Source organism: Leptodactylus fuscus, chromosome 1, assembly GCF_031893055.1.
Source record: "Leptodactylus fuscus isolate aLepFus1 chromosome 1, aLepFus1.hap2, whole genome shotgun sequence".
NCBI lineage: Eukaryota > Metazoa > Chordata > Amphibia > Anura > Leptodactylidae > Leptodactylus > Leptodactylus fuscus.
The window spans coordinates 160,425,590-160,448,829 of NC_134265.1; the positions used below are offsets into that span (position 1 = coordinate 160,425,590).

General features: G+C 39.8%; 1 protein-coding gene across 36 annotated transcripts in view; it reads right to left on the reverse strand.

The window, feature by feature from the left end:
- PTPRD (protein tyrosine phosphatase receptor type D) overlaps nt 1-23,240 on the reverse strand; it is a 1,471,303-nt gene that overhangs the window by 295,840 nt on the left and 1,152,223 nt on the right. For 2 of the 36 annotated variants that reach the window (XM_075278679.1, XM_075278428.1), the window contains exon 1: nt 12,823-13,300. The exons of the other annotated variants lie outside the window; for them this stretch is intronic. The gene's annotated coding sequence lies outside the window, so the exon portion shown is untranslated. Of the gene's footprint in view, nt 1-12,822; nt 13,301-23,240 lie in introns of those variants that run through there. 36 annotated transcript variants of the gene reach the window in all.

Below are 23,240 nucleotides of genomic sequence, written 5' to 3' on the forward strand. Positions count from 1 at the left end.
GCCAGCAAGGCTACAGTTCCAGGCTACAATGTCCATTTTTCATGGTCATGTAAATAAGGCTTAAGGGACTGTTTAAAGGGTTATCCAAAGAGATAAAGTTATTTAGTTGTTGCCCAGATGAAAATTAATAAAAGTTATGTATATTCTGTCATTCATTTTGCTCTGCCACACCTTCTGTGCATCGTGACGTGGAAGAAAAAGGGGGCTGACTAACTGGCTCATTCCATGCTAGGTTGCACCTGGTATCCGTCTCCTGCCAAACCATTTAAGGGCGGGATCACACCTGCGCCCGGTCTCCGCTTTGCAGGTTTCCATCTTCTGCCCGAGAAACTGGACAGGAGATGGAAACCGGCAGTCAGTTTTCAAACCCATTCATTTGAATGGATTTGCAAAGTGTCTGCCCGTGAGCGTCTTTTGTCTCTCCGCGGCAAAACCGTTTTTTTTAACCGGACACAATGTCGGACATGCAGGACTTTGTGTCCGGTTAAAAAAAACAAAAAAAACATGGGTGGACACTATCTGCTGGGCTTCTGTCTCCTGTCCAGGATCTCGGGCAGAAGATGGAAACACACAAGGTAAAATTAAAAAAAACCCATTGGTCCAAAAACTTATTCCAAACAGTTACTCAGCGAATGCACAAATCATCAATAGATGTTTGTCAAAAAAAACCTGTCCGTTTGTGTCCATTTTTGACAAATCCGTTTTTTTCCCTTCTTCATTCTGAGCATGTGCAGAGGGGAAAGACAGATTGCATAACCGACACAATCAGATGACTATCTGTTTGCAATGAGTTTGTGTCCGCCTTCTATAGACCTTAATATTAAGAAAAATGGATTGGTTGCTGTCCTTCTGGTATCCTTTTTTTGGACAGAGAAAAAGTCCTGCAAGTCCGACTTTTTTCACTGCCCAAAAGATCTGATACCAGACAGAAATGCTCCACACGCACACCTGGTTTTTAACAACCCACTGAATTCAATAGGTTTTAAACGAACTGTTCAAAATCAGTTTTCGAGGATTTTGAGACAGTGTCAAAAATTGAATTCACACAGAGACCCAAACACTGATGTGAACTCAACCTTAGTCAGTTCCACCCTCTGCATCAACAATGGAAGAGAACAATGGTGGTGGGATTCCAGTTTACTTAGTGCAGTATTATAATGTGTAATTCTTTGTGCTTTTTGTTAATCTGTGAACATAATGAAAAGTAGTAAACTGGCCATTTACAGAAATTACCTTTCAAGTACCCTTATAACTGAGACCAGTATCAAACCGCAAAAAAGTAAAACTCACTTTAAATACTTTTTGAAACATATTTACAGCAATGGAAGAGTATCTGTAGAACATTAGGGAGTATTTTATCCGTCAGTTATAACTCAAGACTTGTTCTATGCCTGGTCTGATGGATGTGTTTTTAGGGCAGAGATTCTTAACCTTTTTCCTTCAGGGGATATGCCAAAAAAAAAAAAAAGCTTCTTCCAGGGAACCTGAGTCCCTTTCCTAACTCAAGGAGGCTTAGTTCTGGGAAGGAAAATCATGATTTAATTTCATATTTTCATTGAGCTCTTCCTGCTGCTATCGTATGATGAACCCTAGGCAGTTTGCTAGGAACACAGGCAGGGAATCACTGCTCTATGGCTTCAATAGAATGGCATGAGACACTATACTAACAGATTCTTCCACTGTCACAGTCTTTCTCATCGCTAGCTAATCTTTACCTCTTAATATTAATGAGTACAAGTAATAACATTTCAAGCAAACTGTTTTCTATATTTACAGTGCAGTGTATGTTATTTACCTGCATTATTTGTGTTCATAGCTTCACCTTGCCATACAGAGATTCCTTACTGTTATGTTATGACTTGCCCTGTAATAGAACCCTGCAGATAGAAATTTTAATTGACTGATATCTGGCACACAATATATGTGTGGGCATACTCTCATAGGCAGCAGTGAGAACTAACATCAGGAAAACAACACAATTCCAATTTACTGTGAAAGCTTACAATTGCATAAAAATGGTCTTCTAGAGGGGTGGTCTCCTCAAAGAATATACATTGTATGTGATGGCACTGGAAATCTGTCACAGTAAATCCAGTCTAGATAGAGGTTGGTATTCTCAAAGAGGTTTTAGTATAGTCTCTTTAGAATCTTTTCCCTTTGACCACATTAGAAAGTATCTTACCAATGGAAGCTGTTCAGCCTTACAGATCTGAATCTGGGCCCCTGCCTCAAAATCAGTGCTATCTGTGGAGAAACCATTGCAGAAGAATTCTCTTTTTACTGCAACAATGCCAAAAGTGATAGAAAACACTGGACGTCCACTGTTTTCTATGGTCAACGTGTAAATCTTCATGCCTACTATAGTACTATTAAAAGCAATTTTATTTCTATTTAAAGATGTTTATGAGCATGTAGTCTTTTGAACACATTTGGTGTATGTTCACACATAGCACATACACAAAGACATTGACCTGGAGCCCGATTCACATCTGCGTTCGGGTTTGCTGGACTTGCAGGACTTTTCTTTCCGCATGTTTCGTGCAGAAACCAAGCGGACCCCAGTATAGTCTATGGGGTCCGTGGGTTTCCCAGATAACCGCTTTTTAATACATATAGGTTTCCGTTCGGGGGGTCCCCAAGTGGACTCCCTGTATGAAAATCCAAACACAGATGTGAAGAGGGTCTGAGGTGTGCATTCTAAATCCATGTTCTTTGTGCAGATTTATATCCTTTGTACTTCATAAGATGAAGTCCATGGCAAATCCACAACAAAATTTGCATCTAATACAAAATCTGTTGCAAAATCTGTAGCAGATTCTTTTTTTACTCATGTGTACATTGCCTAAGTTGTACATTTTCTATTTTATATAGAGGACACATCTCTCACGTTTACAATGTATGCTAAGCATATCATAAAATGTTATGTGACAATTGCTAGGTTTATCCCTGTACTCCTTTTATTAGGCACCAAAAATAAGTGATACTATCAATGGACAAACGCCTGGAACCAGGTAGCTAATGTATGTAAAAATCTGCTAATGGCTTCAGTCTTTTTAGTTATTGCCATTCTGGAAGCAGGTAGAGGCAAAAACACATTGTGTCACCAAAGTGTAATAGTAGCAGTGCTGAGATCACAGCCTGTTTTTACCTCCACCTTCTCACTGTATTTTCACCTTCGGACCAGGAGCTGGCCACAGCTGTATTTCCTTCTATATGTGTTTCTACAGTGTATACCTGCATAACACAACTCTGCCAGGTTTGCATACCTCTATTAGACCCCTTGTGATTGCCTCCTTCTTCCGAAGTAGTGTTTTTTCTGCACTATGTTGTTTTTTCCCCTCTATAGTGCTCATCCTTATTACAGAGAAGTCATGATTTCTGACCACTAGAACTAGACATCAGACATTTTTCCAAAGCGTTATATTTTTCCTTACTGAATAATAAGAAATCTATTGTTCCTTGATGCCCCTTGAATGGTACGCCCTTAAACATTTGGTTGGTTTGGAAGCTGTTTTTATTCATTCAGATAGTTCCTCTCTTGATTCACTGCAAATGTAATGAAATGAAAAGCTTCCATTTTTCAGTGTGGAAGCAATTCTTCTTTTTTCTTAACAATTCATGGTATTTGAAAAGTAGCCGTCCTTTATTCACATGAGTATGTTTGTTCCTGGTCCATTAATTAAATACCTTCTGGCTTTACACAAAAGAGGATCTCCTTAGAAACTGCAGTATCATGCACTTAAGTGGCACACAGGCCTGCTTAGTTCAATCTTAATGCCATGTAAGGTAATATTTAAACACACAGGAAGCATGGGTAAAGCTGGTTTTAACAGAAGCCCGCATAAATCACACCAGCTTAGGGTGAGGGGGATGTGCATGTCTCTACTGGCACTACTTTATTACAGTTACACTGCACAAAGTTTGTATCTCGCAAATGCGACTTAGACCAAATATTTCCTTATCTAGAGCTCTCCAGCGAGTATCTTTACACCTTCTAGACCTTCAAGCTTTTATGTAGCCATTTCATTAATAAGCAAAATAAAGCATTAGAAGACGTACCCAACCGTTGTTCAATTAGATCATGGAACATGCGCTCTACTTAACATGCTAGGAGAGAAACTAATACATCAAGGATTTTATGTATACATTAGTGAAGGTCGATCATTTACATAGTCTTACTCACATCATGACAGTTTTCTAAATAAAAAGGGGTTGGAGCACTGCCAGGGGAGCTGCACACAGAGATATGTCCGAGACAGTTGTTATCTGTCAGGAGCTATAATAATAATAATAATAATAATAATAATAACTATATTTATATAGCGCCAACATATTCCGTAGCACATTACAAATCAAATCAGGAGTTCAGAAAATGGGCCCAAACAACTAGACATTACTTATCGTATCCAATCCAATTTATCTATAAAAGTAGGAATGGGTTGTGGCAGCGAGGACCACTCCTCCAGTTATAAGTATATATAAATATGCCACATGCAAAATAAATCGGCATCATCAAAGGGAAACACAAAGCGTGGTATACACCAGCACTGTCCAATGAAACTCCAACATTTTTACATGGGTCACAGAAGTTGGACACACATAGTTGACAACATCAGCCAAAACAACTATTTGTCAAGTGAATTTCGACAATAATTGATAGTTTTCGCCAAACAGTGATACTGTTATTGTGTAAAAGGAAGTCGGCCATGTTTAAAATTTTCATTCAATTGTCATTAGGTCATGAACGATGAACGACAGTGAAAGAATGTTCTCAGGATGATTGTTTGTCCTCACAACTGGAGGCAATAAACATATGTGGCCAGTAAGAATGACTGTAATTGCCAGTATGGACTAACAAGTGTGTGCACGCTATAATACAAGCGATTACCAGATGATTGTCCATTTACTATCAAAGGAATATGGCCACCTTAAGGGGGTGTTCACATGTAGAAATGTGTTGCTGAATCTGTCAAGCAGAACATTTCTGCTTCAGGAATTAGAAGTAGATATCATGGATTTTGACGCTGAATATGAGGCAGATTTTGAAGCGGAATTTAGAATGCCACTGAATTTTGCCTTTTTGTGGGCAGAAACAAATTCCAAATTCCGCCAGCAGATTTTGACAAATTCTGCATCCAATACTGTGTCGACAGAATAGGTGTATGTTCCGTCTCCCGTTCATTTGAAGGGGAATTCTCAGACAAAATCCGCCTGAAGAATGAGCAGGAAGCTTATTTTTTCCTGGAAGGACTTTACTCTCTGCCTATTTTAAGCGGAATCTGTGGCAGAGTCTCCAATTCAGATCTGTGGTCTAATCTCTATGATATCTCTATCAGGGCTCGTTCACATCTGTGCCCGGTCTCCGTTATGCAGGTTTCTGTTTCCTGCACAAAACAGAGGCAGGAGACAGAAACCTGCAGGACTCTTTCAAACCCATTCATTTGAATGGGTTTGAAAGATGTCCGGCCTTGAGCGCCGGTGTTTTATGCTCTCCGCCGCAAAACCATTTTTTTTTAATCGGACACAGAGTCGGACATGCAGTACTCTGTGTCCGGTTTTTAAAAAACGCTTTCGCGGCGGAGAGCATAAAACGTTCACCGCCTCTCACAGCCGGACCCACTCTGACAGCTTTCCGTCTTCTGCATGGAGAAGACGGAAAGCTGAGAGCGGAGACCCGAACGCTAGTGTGAACCTAGTGTCACATACAATAACAACTGAAAAGTACAGTTAACTTTCTGGAATGTTGAGGACACTATATGGAGTCTTAATATTAAACTTCCAAGTTCTTTTCAGTTATCTCAAAAAAACAATGTTATATTATGTTGTTCTATGACTTGAAGGGACATTAATCACAGTATTTCTACATTAGGAGAGTGGTGTATACTGTAGGGCTTTAGAAGGACATATATTTTGCAAAATATATTATTTGTGCCTTCGTGATACTCAGTTTTTACTCTGCATAGCTTCTGCTCATGCTGGCAAAGGGACAAGAGGCAGCAAATTCCAACCGTCCATTAGTAACACTGACCTCATAGCAAACTTCACAACTGGCTAAAGGCTCTGAACATCCATCATGATTCCCAAAACATAAGCTTTTGGGCAAAGACAGCTGCAGTGAACTCTCGAAGACACACACACATTTCTTTTTTTTCTTGTAAATGATATAAAAGAAATGTTGAGGCTCTTTGTCCTGTGAATTATCCTCTGTGGACTGTGGCTTTGGTTTAATGTGGCTTGGTGTTTCCTTCATCATACAAATTAGAGCCAAGACTGTAATACATAACATTTTTTTTCCTCTACTGCTCATTCTTGAACTCTGTGTCTTGCCAAAATCATCCCTCATGCTTTAACCAGAAACCTAAAATATTTTGTTAACGTTTTTTCCCTCCAGATCCATATCAAGTCTTTATAGACGCAGTAGGAAAAGTAAATAGTGAGATGTTTCGTAGATGACCTTCACTGAATCAACCAGACACTTAAAGTGATTTAAGCCAGCCACACATGGGCTGATCCTCCGGTGTGACCCATACGTTCAACAAGTACCCTTTCCGAAAAAGCAAACCATGTGAAGATTAAATGCTCTACTCTATGGAAGACTGGGGCCTGTACTGTGGCTTGAATGGATTCTTTGGGTGATATACATATGACTGTAATAATAGATCACATACAGTGGACATAATTAATAACATCCTATACAAAAATTTGGTCCCCGGCAATTAACTTTGGGGACTGTGACTATAAATTTCCACGCTGTTTCTATGTGGCTGCTAGTGAAATATATGAAGATCTATGGATGACTCTAGTCCGAATGGACAATATGTTTAATAAGGCTCAGCAAATGCTGTAATATATAAAAGCTATGCTGGTCATGTAGCCTGCTGATCTCTGCTTCTTATATACGGGAAATCACTGGCTGAGGCAGGGAACAACTGCGGCCAATGGTTATTTAAACGGGATCTAAGGGATTATCTAGAGTGACCTACTCTGAGACAACAACTCAAAACTGCATTGAAAAATTGTATTTTGGGGGGGGGGAGGTGTTCTCAAAGAAGATGGCTAGTATGTGTAGGGAGTGGTTGGTCTTTTGAAGAAGCTTTTCTGTATTAACTGAATAAGTAATTCTTTGTAGAGGAAGGACTGCCTAAGAACATTAGCTCTGCTCAGGGATTTTCCAGGGTCCCCATGGCTACAGAAACTTCTCCATGATCGAACACCCCCCTATGACTGCTAAAGACCACTGTAGCACCATTGCTCCGCTCCATCGGACTTCAGGAGAGTGGCACATACAAAAATGACCCTCCCGGTCATCATCATTCAGGAAAGGCCTAAGACAATGTGGAAATATTACGTAGCAGATATTATATATCGCAATGGCCGTTGTAGGTTGTAAATACTTACGTAGGGCGATGTACTCTAGCTACAACTTCAACATGGGTTGTACAACTATACTCAGCTACATTAGTTATTTTAAAAGCCATATTGACCATGAAACTGCCAAACAGCCATGCAAACAGAACAGCATTCTGTGAATACAGAGCAGTTTTGTGAAGCTTAAGAATACATTTGGATAGCTAATTAAGTCAATGGAAGAAAAGATATGAGCATGTATAATTATGCTGCAGCGGTCATGAAGGCCATCTGATGTTATTCCCAGGATAAACCAGAGGAAAAATGAATGAAAGTGGATTTCCAGTCACTAAGTCTAAATAATTGGCATGGTGCTGAAAGGGGTAGAGGTAAAGCTGTACAGAGACACAGGCAAAGCAATGTCAATGGGATCAGAAGAGGCTGGCAGGCACAGGGAGAAGAAAATTCTCTGCATTCCATCTGTGAGAAGTCTGGCCTAGAACATGCCTGTGTCTCATTCACGTAGGTCTTCCCTACCAAGCTGATACACTGACACAAAACACATGAGTCAACAATTACAGCATACGATAGAAACAAATAAGTCATCCATATAGAGTAACTGCTGCTTATGTCACAAAATGTGGACTGGTCAAAAGAGAAACAGATTAGTAATATGTCTCTATGTCACCCATTACAATGCCTTGTTTCACTGCCATAGCTCCCTACATATCACTGTAATGCGACCCTGAATTACCACCCACCTTCTCATATAACTGGAAAATTCTGGAATATTCTCTGCAATGCCAGTATGTGTTATGTGCCATTGCCAGAAGAATTGTGATATTTCATGGTTCTATCTGCACTAAATATTACTTTCAGCTTACGTTCATTTTAACATTTCACTCTTATTTGCACTCTTAATAAAATGGAAACTTAATAGATCTAAAATAAATTAAAAAAGGAAAATAAAATAAAAAAAGAGATCACTCAGAGGAAACGTAGGAGCTTACAGCAATCATGTCTCCCGATGCGTTTTCCAGGGTTTTTCTTTTTTTAATTAGTACTAGTGGGACCAATGTATATTGCCTTCATACATCACATGAATGAAAGATAAATAATTATGCATATGTGGCGTACTTTCAGATCAGATTTAATAGGGGATAAAAACAGAACGAGCTAAAAAAAGCCACAGAGTAATACAAAAATAGGTTCTCAAATGAAACACTTTCTTACATGAAGAAAGCATTTAAGATATGCTTGAGAAAATGGGAAAAAAGTACATTTTCAATAAAATTCTATATATGTCCTGAGCAAATGAAGAATGGCATATATTGATGTTCTGGGGGATGTGGATAACACAATTCACAAATACGTCAGTAGGCGATATACGATTTTAGGGTAAAATTTCAGTACAAAAAATATAATAGCAGATAACGGAAACACAAATTGTATGCACATATAGAGCCCAGCAAATTCCAATACTGATAATATTGTAGTAATATGATATCAAGGCTTAATAGATATAAAAGCAAGGAACTTGGGTTCCTGTAGAATTTTTTAACATCATTGCACATCATTTATAGACATGTCTCCTAGACAGAACATCAGCGGTTGAAATAAGGGATCAAATTTTCTCCACCAGAATGAAAGATTCGGAAACCCAATGATACTGAAAAAATAACAATGTTCTTAAAAACATGTATCCAGAACACCCGCTGAGTATACCTTCCATTGTAGACAATGACTACAGTATGTCACAGATCTGTTGCTACAATGACATGATAAAGTGTGACATCTAAGCTGGGGGGGGGGGGGGATCTGGCTAAGTGAATATACTTGTCTATAAAATAAATAGTGATCATTGGTTTACAGTGGCACCCATTATTTATCCGCATCCATCTTGTATTCGCCTCCTATCAATACCTTGCAATTCAACTGTCTTTTTGAAGGGAATTCAATATGCAAATGTCCACATCTCCATAGTTTTACAAATAGGATGTCTTGGCAGTCTAAAAAAAAATCAACAAAAGGAACCATGTAAGCATACTTGACCTCATTGCCTAATGTCTATCAAACCCGCCATGCTTGGTCGATTCTGAATTTGTGAAACTGACACTCAAAAAGTGTGTGGTGCATCTTCGATCTGCATCTTCCCATTGCTGACCACACTCCTGCTGAGGAACTGGCCTGTTTATTCCTACAAAAACTGTCTCGGTCCTTAGACAGTTCATTTCAATATAGCATCAATCTGTGTCTTTAGCTATTGTTTTCTTTGCGTTATTGTCTGGAGTCGATAAAGCTGACTTCCGTTAACTCTTTCCAGAGAGTAGCTAAGTGCTAGAACCTTCATACAAGAAAACCTCTACAAGAGATCTAGGGAGTAGAGAGGGCAAGGTTTTATCTGAAATACTAAACCTTACCACAAGGACACAGAGAGAAGGCTCTATTGCTCTGGCTTTGTTGTACAACATCCATGTATGCTGAATGGCTTAGCATATGCTTAGCAGTTGTATTTACTGCACAAGTGTAGTTTCTACAGGCCCCTAGTGGCTTAACATACAGCAGCAGAGACAAGGAAATCCCACTCCCATCATTAGGTTAAGCAGTCCTTAGCATGTTGACGCTCACAAACATGGCCGTTTTTGTACTAGGTATTCAACAATAACAACACTCTTATATCTTAATATAAAAATTTGCAAAAGTGGCACTGTAACTATATATATATATATATATATATATATATATATATATATATATATATATCATACATTACTTCTATATATAGTTATGTAGTGATGGTTGCATGTATAGAAAAAAAAAACATTGTATTTTTTTTACTAATAGAGTGTCTATTATATATTTACATTATTTATAGTATGACTATTTATTTATGTCATTTGTAGAATGACTGGTATTTCATCATATTATGTATATGTAGGATATAACTAGTATTTATATTATTTGTAGCATGACTGGTATTTATATAACATTTATAGTATGACTATTTATTTATATTAGTTATACTATGACTATATTATGTATAGTATGACTATTATCTATTAATTTACACTCTATGTAGTATGACTATTATTTCTTTATATTATTTATAGTATTACTATTATTTATATCATTGATAGGATGGCTATTTTTATATTACACGTTTATAGAATAACTATATTATTATACATAGATGACCTATCTTATTATTTTATATATTAGCCTGTCTCAACGCATAACATGCAGTGTAAAGTACTTGGTGCCTGCGGGTATAACTTCAAAAATATTCCCTGATAATTATTCTTTCAAAGTCAAGAATTTCTAATTAAAAACTATCTTTATGCAAAACTAGAAACAAGACCCAAAAGAGCAAAGAAAAAGGATGAAAGACGTTTAGAAGTTTATTAGAACAAAAAGTGCAGCAGTAAATGGAGGCAGGTGTTGCTTACACTGAGAATCTCTTTTTCAGGCTGGTCTAAATGTGTCTTCTCACTCCTACTCTCTACACCCCCAATAATATCCCCATCCCCCCGCCAGAGGCAAAACTAAAATTGGAAAACCTAGTTGGAAAAAAAAAGTGGCTAATTAAATCTACAGGCCCCCTCCTCGCCCTATCATACTGAATAAAATAAAACTGCATAGGCTTGCTGCACACAAAACCCCTCGCTGGCATATTTACAGCTTTTAGCTATTTTAACTGGGCACAACCTGACAGCTGAATTTATGAAACTGCCCAACCTGTCAATTTCACACTTTAAAAATACAATAATGGCAGTTCCCATGGGATGACAATTTCAAGCAAAGTGTCACAAAACCGCTTGCTGTTATAAGTAGCGAGTCTATACAATTTGTATGCGAAAGGGAAGGAAAACTTGTTACCTTTTCTCCTTTGTTGCTATTTGTACCAAATAGGCAAGTGGGAATAAACTAAGTGATTGCTCTTGTTAAGTCAATCATGATCTGCTGTAACCTCTTCTGTACTAACATAACATACACTGGGCTAGGCTTGCTACTGGGATCTACTGAAGAAAAGGGAACTTCTATAGTACTGCATGAGGGATATCATCTTAACAAAAACCTATCTGGACCATCATGCCTCCCATTGTGTCTGCAAGTAAGGAGGCACTGAATATCCTGGGAGAATTCTTCCAAAAGTGCATTACCTTGCTTCATGATATCTATCAGGATATGTATCACAAAAACAACAATGTCAATGCTATAACATGTATTGTAGCCATTATTGGATACCATGAACATTCTAATACAAACACATTTTGGGACCGTTATAAAGGTGGTTTTGACATTTATCAGCAAAGAAAGAAAAAATAAAAGTTCACACAACTATATTTAATAGGAACCAATGATATGGTCTCATGACTTTTATATTACAATGATATCCCTTGGGAATAGAGGGCAGGGAAATAAAAAGATGACATGTACATGTGGTGTATACAGAAGAGTAGAATGTTTGTGTATGTGTGTGCACGTATGTGAGCGTGTGCATGTAAGTGAGTGTTTGTATATGTGAGTGTGTAAGTGGATTTGTGTGTATATACATGTAGGTTGATGAGTGTATAAATGTAGTAAATGTGTATATATATATATATATATATATATATATATATATCTATATATATGATATCATATGTACATAGGTGTGTATAAATATAACACAAGATGTCTGTACTTAAAAGTTGCCTGCAGAGATGCCATAAATGCGTTAGAAATGTCTGTGGTCCTGGGGCATGTTACCAGTGAGTGACAAACTAGACAGGACAGCTGGACATTCAGCTAGATGATAAAATCTCCAACTTCTTCATTTACATATATAAGAACAGCAGGGTCCTAACACTTTCCACCACACATCATGCCACTGGATAGAATGCTGATGAGTGAATGCCATGACTAACTGGGGAGGGGGCAACTCTGCCAGCACTGCTACATACTACTGCAGACACTACATGGGAGACACTCCATTCAATCATTGACGATGTTGGGAAGTCCTGGATTCCTGTTCAGAGCAGATTGTATTACATACAATAGATAGATAGATAGACAGATACTCAGTTAGATTTCCCTTCCACATGTATTGTGTGGTCTGGAACATGGATAAAGCAACAATACCACCCATGGCAAACTCCTAAAACACTGAGAATATGGTAAGTGATGGCCCCCTCTGCATTACATTACTACAAGTAGGTATAGGAAAGTTCTCCAGCAGGTCCTGATCACTTCTATCACACATGACATCAAGCATGTATTGATCCCATTCAATGCTATCAGTACTTTGCCCCCGTCTCCCTCAGTGCCAGGGCAGATAGGCTCTGGTGCCAGTATATAATCCACAGCTAGGGGTATTGATGAGAGATGGCACAGACAGAGCCCAGGTACTATGGTAGGCGTGCCATGAACTCCTCTCTACCCTCCCATCTCAGCAGTGGAGGTAAGAAGATAAGTAATAGGGACAGACAGCAATACCTGCTCATGCTCTCCACATGACATGCCACTGATCCTGTGCTTGTGGTGTAATCCAGGGCAGCTCTGCTGATGTCCGGGCTCCAGCAGCAGTCAGGCACAGGACACATGGATCTGCCTCCCTGGTATATAGAGCAGCAGCAGCAGCAGCATCTCCGCTCGTCTCCCTCCTCACAGTCCACACAATCCCAACTCCCGGCCAGTCCAGAGCAGGGAAAGTAGTAATCCAGAGGCGAGTGCCAGCAGTGCTCCCTCTTATCCTCTTATGTCATCAGTCATATAGACAGGCAGGCACTCATGCATTGCTTACACAGTCCTTCCATCCAGGCTGCTAGGGAAAAGTGCCCATGCTGCCAGTCTCTGTCTCCCTGCTGCTGCTGCTGAGGCTGAAGCTGCTGTTGGACCTCTGTGTGTCTCAGGGGCGTGCACACACAACACACTGAAAGGCACCACAAGCCTCTGCCACAGAGACACAAGGCAGCCTCCGAGCCCGCCCAAACGGCTGACTGACATGTGTGCGACCAATCGGCGCCCCAGCACAGGCCGCGTCACTCACAGAGAGCCACTGAGGGGGGGTCTCCAATCCCAGACAAGGAGCCCAGCACCCTCCTTAACATTCCCTATAGTCACTCATGTTACACACATTCCTCGCATCCTCCCTCACTTCTTCTCCATGTTCCCCACACATTCCTCCCTCACCACTTCACTCTTATTATTCAGGCACACTTATTGTTGTCCTCTCTCCATACTTCCCAATACAAAGCCAGAGCCCAGGCTGGTGCTAAAAGTAACCGGGCAGGGGTAGTCTGAGGATTATGTTCATGCTTTGGGGTAAAAGAGAGGGGTTGTCGGCGGCACAAATGTCACATAGTATACTTATCACATTACAACATATCCATCCAATGAATAATTCCGCACAAGAATGTAATAATGTAGTGAAAAACTTCCATCCATATCAGGAAGATTCTGTGTATTAACTTGGGAAGAATTACTCATGTTGGGGACCTCAGCCCAGCGGGTGTTGGGGGGAAAGAAACTGGGAATGTGATTCTGCATCTGGGAAAGTTGGGTATTAACTGAATGGAAGATGAGTGGAGCACTTGTTGCAAAAGAGGGGAAGTAAACACCTGGAAAGTAAATCTGCCCATGGAAAAGTTTGGTGTTTGGTGAGAAGAACTTCTTGCAATGGTGGGGTAAATAAACCTCTGGGAATTGGAATTGTATCTGCTAAAGTTGGATGGTTGTTGAATAGAAAGTAGAGAAACACCAGAAGGAAAGGATAGAGTTTGCTGTAAAGAATGAGTGAATCTGCATCTGAGAAAGTTGGGTGTTTGTTGAATCGCAAGTATAGGAACACCAGAGGGCGGTCATTGAACTGAAGGAAAGTAGAGTGTTTCTTGCAAAGGTGGTGTAAATAAACCTCTAGGAAAGTGAGTATGCATCTGAGAAAGTTGGGTCTTTGTTGAGTGGAAGGTATAAACATACACATGTGGACAAAATTGTTGGTACCCCTTGTTTAACGAAAGAAAAACCCACAATGTTCACAGAAATAACTTGAATCTGACAAAAATAATACATAGAAATTCTATGAAAATCAACAAATGAAAGTCAGACATTGCTTTTCGCTTCAACAGAATTAAAAAAAATAAATAAAACTCATGAAACGGGCCTGGACAGAAATGATGGTTCCCTTAACTCAATATTTTGTTGCACAACCTTTTGAGGCAATCACTGCAATCAGACGATTCCTGTAACTGTCAATGAGACTTCTGCACCTCTCAACAGGTATTGTGGCCCCCTCCTCATGAGCAAACTGCTCCAGTTGTCTCGGGATTGAAGGATGCCTTTTCCAGGTGGCATGTTTCAGCTCCTTCCAAAGATGCTCAATAGGATTTAGGTCAGGGCCCATAGAAAGCCACTTCAGATTACTCCAATGTTTTCTTCTTAGCCATTCTTCTTAGCCCTTGGACCCAGTACAGGTGGTGGGTGACAGAAGGATACTGTCTGTGGTGACCTCCATGCGGGAGAACAAATCCCACCCCATGTATGGGACCCTGATGGGACTTGGCAGCACTGTAAGCGACCGTCTGCTTCACCCCAAGTGTGAGAAGGAGCGCTATCGCAGGTCCTTCCAACCGCGACCAGGCTGTATAATCTACATCAGACCAAACGAAGAGCACTCCGCACAGAGAACTAATGATTATGAGGATGACCATGAGATCTTCCTCTTTCTCTTCTGTTTTTCCTTAGCTGCCATGGACTCCTAGTATATCTTCTCTTCTCAGCTTATCTGTGTCTACGTCTGTAATATATTACTCTGTATTATCCTGTATCTGTATTACTATGCTGCTGTAACATACTGAAATTTCCCCAATGTGGAACTATTAAAGGATTATCTTATCTTATCTTATTCTTGGGTGTTTTTAGCTGTGTGTTTTGGGTGATTAACCTGTTGCAAGACGCCTGACCTGCAACTGAGACCAAGCTTTCTGACACTGGGCAGCACATTTCTCTCTAGAATCCCTTGATAGTCTTGAGATTTCATTGTACCCTGCACAGATGAAAGACACCCTGCGCCAGATGCAGCAAAGCAGCCCCAGAACATAACAGAGCCTCCTCCATGTTTCACTGTAGGGACAGTGTTCTTTACAAGATATGCTTCATTTTTCCGTCTGTGAACATAGAGCTGATGTGCCTTGCCAAAAAGTTTGATTTTTGTCTCATCTGTCCATAGGACATTCTCTCAGAAGCTTTGTGGCTTGTCAACATGGACTTTGGTTATTATTACTTTTGTCAGATTCAAGTTATTTCTGTGACCATTGTGGGTTTTTCTTTCATTAAACGAGGGGCACCAACAAATTTCTCCTTGTGTGTATCAGAGTCTACACTAAGGCTGAGGTGTGTGAATTTGTATAGTGAGGTATGGGTTGGTGGGGGTTGGCCAAGTTCAATTAAGTAAAAAAAAAAAAAAAAAAAAAAAAATAGACATTACAGAAAAATCAATTTAAGAAAAATCCAGACATAAAAATTGTAAAGGTAATGAAAATAAAGGACAAAGCTTTCTACAATAATAGATGCGCTGATAATGAATGATAAATGGTTATACAATAAGAACACTATTGCATGTAACAAAGCATATCAATAAAAAATAAACCACAAAGCTGGAGAAAAAAGAGTTATACAATTAGAGATTAATTTACTGTTCTTATGTTGGGTTCCACCACTGATGCAAGAAAAATAGCAGCTGAATTTACTTACATCCATAGGCCTGGTTCACATGTGCGTTCAGTATTCCATTTGGGGAGTCTGCTTGGAGACCCCCTGAACGGAATTCAGAATGCATTGACAAGCGGTAAGCTTATGAAACCACACAAAACCCATAGCCAGCTCCTGCTTTAACGCTGTGCTGCGGCTTCTGTATGTGTAGCCACGATGTGATGACGTCGCATCGCGCCTACAACTATATGAGTGAGCGAGACTGCGGAGAGAGCGGCGGGGGAGCGTTGGAAGGTGAGTTTAAATGTTTTTTTTTTTTGTTTTAAACATTAAGGTGGAACATAATGAAGGGGTGGACGTGAAAATACTTATTTCTGATGGCTTTAGCCACTGAGAAGCCGCGCTACTGTCTGCAACAGCGCTATTCAGCTGGAACGCACACCGTTATGGATGCGTGTTCCAAACTGAATGGGGTCACCGTAACATGAGGAACTGTATTGTGGGCTCATGGCATTAGAAAGGTTGAGAACCACTGCCATAGACTATAATGGGGTCTGTGTGTTTTCCACGCAGTGTCCGCACAAATCATGTGGAGAGAAAAGTATTTCATAAACTACTTTCCTCTCCACATGACTCGTGCGGACACTGCGCGGAAAACACACAGACCCCATTATAGTCTATGGGGTCCATGTACTTTCATTGCTCACCGCTTGTCAATGTGTTCAGTATTCTGTTCAGGGGGACCCCAAGCGGACTCCTCGAATGGAATACCGAATGCAGATGTGAACCAGGCCTTATCAGTTTCTCCTACAACTGTGGGTGGAGCTTCACAACCTCAATCCAAATGGAAAACCAGTTCATCATCAGAGCTGTCATACCATACACTTACTGGTCCATCATCCCCCTCATTGGATGACTCTTTCCTGATGGTACATGACACCTCAGGCAATGGAACACCAACCATACACAGCCCCCCCACACACACACACACACACACACACACACACACACAAACACACACCTGAGCAACTACCTTCAACAAGCTTAGTACAGTCTGTATGTGTTTTAGAGTTTCCAATTCCATTAACATTAACCGTGTCCTATCATATTTGTCAGGGTTCGGGCACTATGCTAATAACATAACTCAAGAGCCTAGTAGGAATAAAAAATAGAGGAAAAACTCAAAAAAGAGGAACAGAGGCCAAATAAAAAAGGACTACACACCCAAGCAAGCTCAAAGAAAGCAAGAATTGACAACATTTTCTATCCTGTCAACTTCTGTGATTAATCTACTCAACAATGGGTTATTATTTTGTTCTATTGATAAAATGAACTGTCTGTAAATGAACTATTGCCTGCCACTTACCTAACAAAGAAACATCTTCTACACATGAAGACATGAAGAATCCTCAAATGACAATATAAAAAATCCCTTCACACTGTAGTATGATCTGGCGATTAACCAGCCATGTTTGATGAACCCCAACCAATACACACTGTACTAAAATCCAAATCCTATCATAGGGTGAACCAAGTCAATAGCTTCTAATCTTTGGTGTCAGCTAAGTTTAAAGATATTAACAAACTGCGATAAAAAGGATAGTACTTGAGTAAAGGGTTAAAGCAGCCCTAGAATCATTATCTGTAAACAAGAATGTGGCCATTATATGTGAAGGCAAGAGAGGTGGCATTGTCTAAAAGGGCGTTCACACTACCGTTGCTGTCCGCTCAGCGGTGTCTGTGACTATTCTCCGTACAAGATTTTAGCAATGGACACTAGCTGGTCCATTTGCAATTTCCATTCATTTCAATGGGATTTTATCTTGTGTCCTTTAGTGTCCGTTTGTGTCCTTTATTTTTTCAACCGGACAAAAAAGTCCATATTTTTTATATTTTTTTCTAAATGGACACCTTCTGAGTGGACACCAACAATAATGTGAACCCTACCTTACAAGACAGGGAACATATAAAAGAAGCTAAACATATATTATCAGGCATAACATATTACGGACCAGTACTAGTAGTGGTTCTTAGACTATCAGGAAGAAACTTTCTGATTATCAATGATATATTATCTCAGTACTGTGACATCACTGTGGATATTATCCATGTATTATGACATCACTGTATATTATCCAGGTACTATGAAATCCATCCACGTGTACATTATTTGTGTACTATGACGTCACTGTATATATTATCCATGTACTAATGTACTCTGAAATCATTGGTGTACATTATCCCTGTACTGTGACATGAAGATGGTAGAGTGGGATCCCAGTACGAGTAAAGCTATGGGGCTCCATAGTTATGATTACAAGTTTTGCTATGATGCCCCATGGTTACTGTTGCACCATTGGGATAGGTCATCAATAAAAATGAACTGGGCAACCCCTTTACAATAAATATGCTAAATATTCATCATATACATTCAAGTTTTTAACTTTTGTTTAAGTGCTATAAATCATTCATGTGCATAGTATAATGTTTTCTCTATTTGTTTAATGTAACAGGTCAATATTTTAATTAGCTAAATGTACTATGTTCAGATTTGAATTGCCCATTCGTTCCCCAACTCACCCCTTCCTTTTCCCCTTCCCCATTGCCTCTCTCACTCCCTTTCCCATCTTATCCTTCCCCCTCCTGCTAATTACAGATGATCTTTGGGGATCTAAACACTCTGTGATCAGCTTATTATCGATTAACCCTCTGTTATCTCTGGAAGTCTTATAGGCTTAAATTGAGTGCAACAGACCTGTTGCTCCATTCACATACAGAGCTACTGTACATAACCCCAGTGTGTGTCTCAGTGGCCAGACCCCCACCAATCTGACATCTTATCCTTTAGATAGGGGTATAAGTATCAGTAGCTGCACAACCCCTTTAACTCCTTTCTGACATAACAGGGAATGTCAGGTATTTAAATATGGCAGCCGACACGGATCTGAGTGGTCGCCATAACCCCTTAGTCTCCATTGTGTTATACCCCCGGTGCCTGGGTCAAAGCCATTTATCAATTAACAATTTTTCAGATGTATGTACAAGATCTTTGCACACTCGGATTGTTGAAATATGGAAGAACTCTTTTATTGAATTGCAGCAAGGTGCATGTGACGTTTTGGTCGAACACAGCTGCATATTTGAAGTAAAGAGAGCAGAAGGAGAGAGTGCGACTATGCCGCCATAAAAAACCACCTTCTTATCAGAACAAACAAGATCTGCTGAATAATAGACATTGCCTATATATCTGTCAATGGTATCTCTTGTTCTTTTCTATTTTTCTCCTATATAACATTCGCTTTAATTTATCACATCTTCATAAAGTAGACATTTTATAATTCTGGCTTAGCTCATTCAGTCGAAGGTATTGCTTTCACACATGGCTTCATGCATCTGGATCCAGGATATGCTGCTTATTTAAGTTCACATCTCTCTACCCCTCCTCCAGCCTTCTCTCTTTCATGCTAATTCCTTTTGCCCTTCCTTCCTCCGATTTCACTGCATGCATTATTCCATTTTCCTATTTCAATCCAGTCCAGTTCCGTTAAGTCTTTCTATTACTTTCTAGTAAATACAATTTCTCTCTTCTTGTCTCATTGTCAGGAAGTTAGAAGAAGAATTTTGATCTCCTACACATCTCTGTTACATTTAATGATCTCTTATTATTCTTTCTAGTACATCTCATTGGACATACTGTAGCTATTATCTATTAAAATCTATTCTTTACCATATTTTAGAAAGGATAAACTACTTTTGGAACATTTAGATACCTTAGAACAATTGTCTCATAAATTGTACTAGGTGTAACACAAGTGCATATATACATTGTGCTGGAATTGCACAGGCATTTGTAACATGACAGCTGTAGTCCATAGGAATATTGCATGAGATTACATGTGAATTGTGACAATTCTATCCTTAAGAAAAACATCAATTAAAATAGCTAAGTCACACTTAAGCAGCATGCAGTTTATACTAGAGGGTTACAGCATCGTATTGAGTGTAGAATTATAAAGATTCATTTTATTTACCCAGCATAACAGATATGTATTGTTTCGAGTCATGCAGGGATCTTTTTCAAGGGCTTGTGATCATGATGCATCCACAACGCAGCCATAATGCAGATGAAGACTGGTCAGCCTTACCAGCTGGCATCAAAATTTATTGCAAACTGATTGTTTATTGAGTGTTTAATAGTTTAATAGCAGCGAGGTTTTGTAGAGATAAGCGAGTACTATTCGAAACTCCCGTTTCGAATAGCACGCACCCATAGGAATGAATGGACGCAGCCGGTATGTAGGGGGTTAAGCGGCCAGCCGCCGGCAAAGTCTGCGTGCCGGCCGCTTCCATTCATTCCTATACAGCCGTTTCGAATAGTACTCGCTCATCTCTAGATACCACTTTAAATAGAAACACACAGTTTGTAATGATCTAATTGGATACTGTAGCAACCTTCATGGCTCTCCAGGTTCTGTCCTGCCCATGGTTATGACTGCACCGTGTGGTCAAAAACCTTGTTGGGATTGGTCTCATTACTCACTTGATGTACTTTGAATTTAATGAAATTATTTTATTATATTCCTTTCACAGGCTTTCTAGGTAACATTGCGTAAAGTATACATCAGGGGTGGATTATAATAAGACCAAAATGTCAAGGACTGAGGTTACAAAATCTAAATAGAGAACCAGTTAAGCCACTTCTATGTATGTGGTTTTGTTTTTTCTATTTTATTAGCGTAGTAGCCACTCTGGGACATTTTACTGCGTGAAGGGGCTGTTGTGGGACATTATTCTATGCGGAGGGACGCTATGGGACATCTTACTACGTGCAGGTCCATTATACTATGTGGGAGACCACTATGAAACATTATATTGTGTGGAGGGGTCACTATGAGACATTATAATGTGGGGGGGGCCACAATAGAACATTATACTGTGTGTGTAATACTATGGACATTATATTGCATGGTGAGCCAGTATGGGACATTATTCTGTAACATGAATCTTTGGTGTGAACTGATTGGGGCCAATGGCATCCTTAACCTGCACTTGGGTACACCTACATACAAGATACTCATTCAACTACTGTAAAATTTCAGTTTTCTGAAGAATCTTGTACTAATCACTGAGTTCAGCACAAACAGTAATAAAACTTAATGTTTAATGCCAGAAATCTTGCAATGAATAATTTGCCAAATTAAAATGGTTCCTTATAAGACTTCATTTAATTTCAAGGTGATCTTGACTTTTTTACCCATTCAATTAAGCATATTGCAAGATCTGCAAAGCTTCATTATATTTAGGGAGCAGGCATAAGGAAACATTTGGCCATCCTTCTTCTGCAATTCACAAGATGAAGTGAGGCCAAGAGGCAAATACATGCCCTGCTCTTATTTCCTGCAAATTTCCACTGATCCCTTTATGTGATCCAGCCTTTCCTTTCAGAGTGTAATCTTCAATCCAAGCGTTTCAATCTGCCTGTTAACACACGGCTTCTCTCTAGAATGTCTCTACATTTAAGAGTTACAAGCGTGAGACTAAGTTTGGCTTATCACACAATATGTTTTTCCTTGGTTTTCTAAACAGCATGGTTCTCTGCTCTCCCCCCTTTCTTGCCAGCATCACAGAACAAATCCGAATGAACTAGACTTCCTCCCCCTTTTCTTCCACAGGTCTGTACAGTGAATTCCTCGTATCAGATTTCAGTCTGTTGCTTTTAGAAGAAAGCAGAAGGGGCCCTAAGAACAGTTACAAGGAGTGATGTGATCATTCCTTTTTACTCTTTTTTTTACCCTTTGTACTACTTCTTGTGTTTGGTGTTTCAAATATAAACTTTATGTTAAGTTATGTAGTTATGTATGGCATGAATGAAAGCATAGTACGTTACTTCTTTAAGAAATAAAATCTTAAGAGCAACTTCTTTACATCCACATATGCTCCTGTCTATATCTGTGTTATACTCACTTCAGTTCATTTTTACCATTGTAAACTTACTGTACACTAATATGAATGGGAATTGCATACACATTCATTTCTTAAGTCGATGTGCACTAGAGATGAGCGAGTAGTATTCGATCCATTAGGTATTCGAACGAATACTACGGTATTCAAAATACTCGTGCTCTATCGAATACTACTCCTATTCACAGTAAAGATTCGATTCAGAACCAGCGTTGATTGGACGAATGCTATACAGTGTACAGTGTACAACATTCGGCCAATCAACGCTGGTTCTGCCGTCTTTGCTTTGACGAGGCGGAGTCTAAGATCGGACCACAGCAGTCTTCATTGTGGTCCGATCTTAGACTTTGCCTCGTCACAGACGAGCCTCCGGCAGAACCAGTGTCGATTGGCCGAATGCTGTACAATGTATAGCATTCGGGCCAACCAACGCTGGTCAATGCATTCCTGTGAGAAAAAGTCAGCTCCCGCATAACCGCAAACTACAAGCTCTCCTGACTAGCAAAGACGAGCCTGCTGCAGAATCAGCGTTGATTGGCCAAATGCTATACAGTGTATATCATTCAGCCAATCAATGCTGGTTCTGCAGGACAAGTAAGGGCCGGTTCACAATAGTGCCAAAATAAATAAATAAAGAACAATAAGTGCTCGTATTTTATTAAAGGTATGTACGTACTTAATCACAATAGGTTACGTACCTTTAATAAAATACGAGCACTTATTGTTCTTTATTTATTTATTTTGGCACTGATTAGTTGAAAGGACTTTAGGAGGTGATACCATCACACATCCTCCTGTTTGTTTGTTTTCTGGTTCACATTAGCGCTTGCCTCCCGTCCGGAAGGAGTCCGCAGGAGGACCCCCCCCGAACGGAATATCAGCGCAACTGCAAGTACTGCACAGTTATGCACACAGACCCCATAGCATATAATCGGCTCCGTGTGCTTGCAGCGGGGGGGGGGGGGGGGGGGGTTCCTCCTGCGGACTCCTTCCGGATGGGAGGAATGTGCTAATGTGAACCGGTCCTAAAAGCAAAGTGGAAGGAGTAAGACAGTGTATAGCTTTCAGCCAATCAACGCTGGTTCTGCAGGAGGGATGCTGCAATACTATCCTGTGGGTCTATCATTCTCCCCGTGCCGTGTCTTACTCCTTTCACTGTGCTTGCACCTGCTACTTGTGGACTTGGCAACTCTCCTTTAGTCGAACAATGGTTTCCCCTGAAACGAGTATTTTTTCCCATAGAC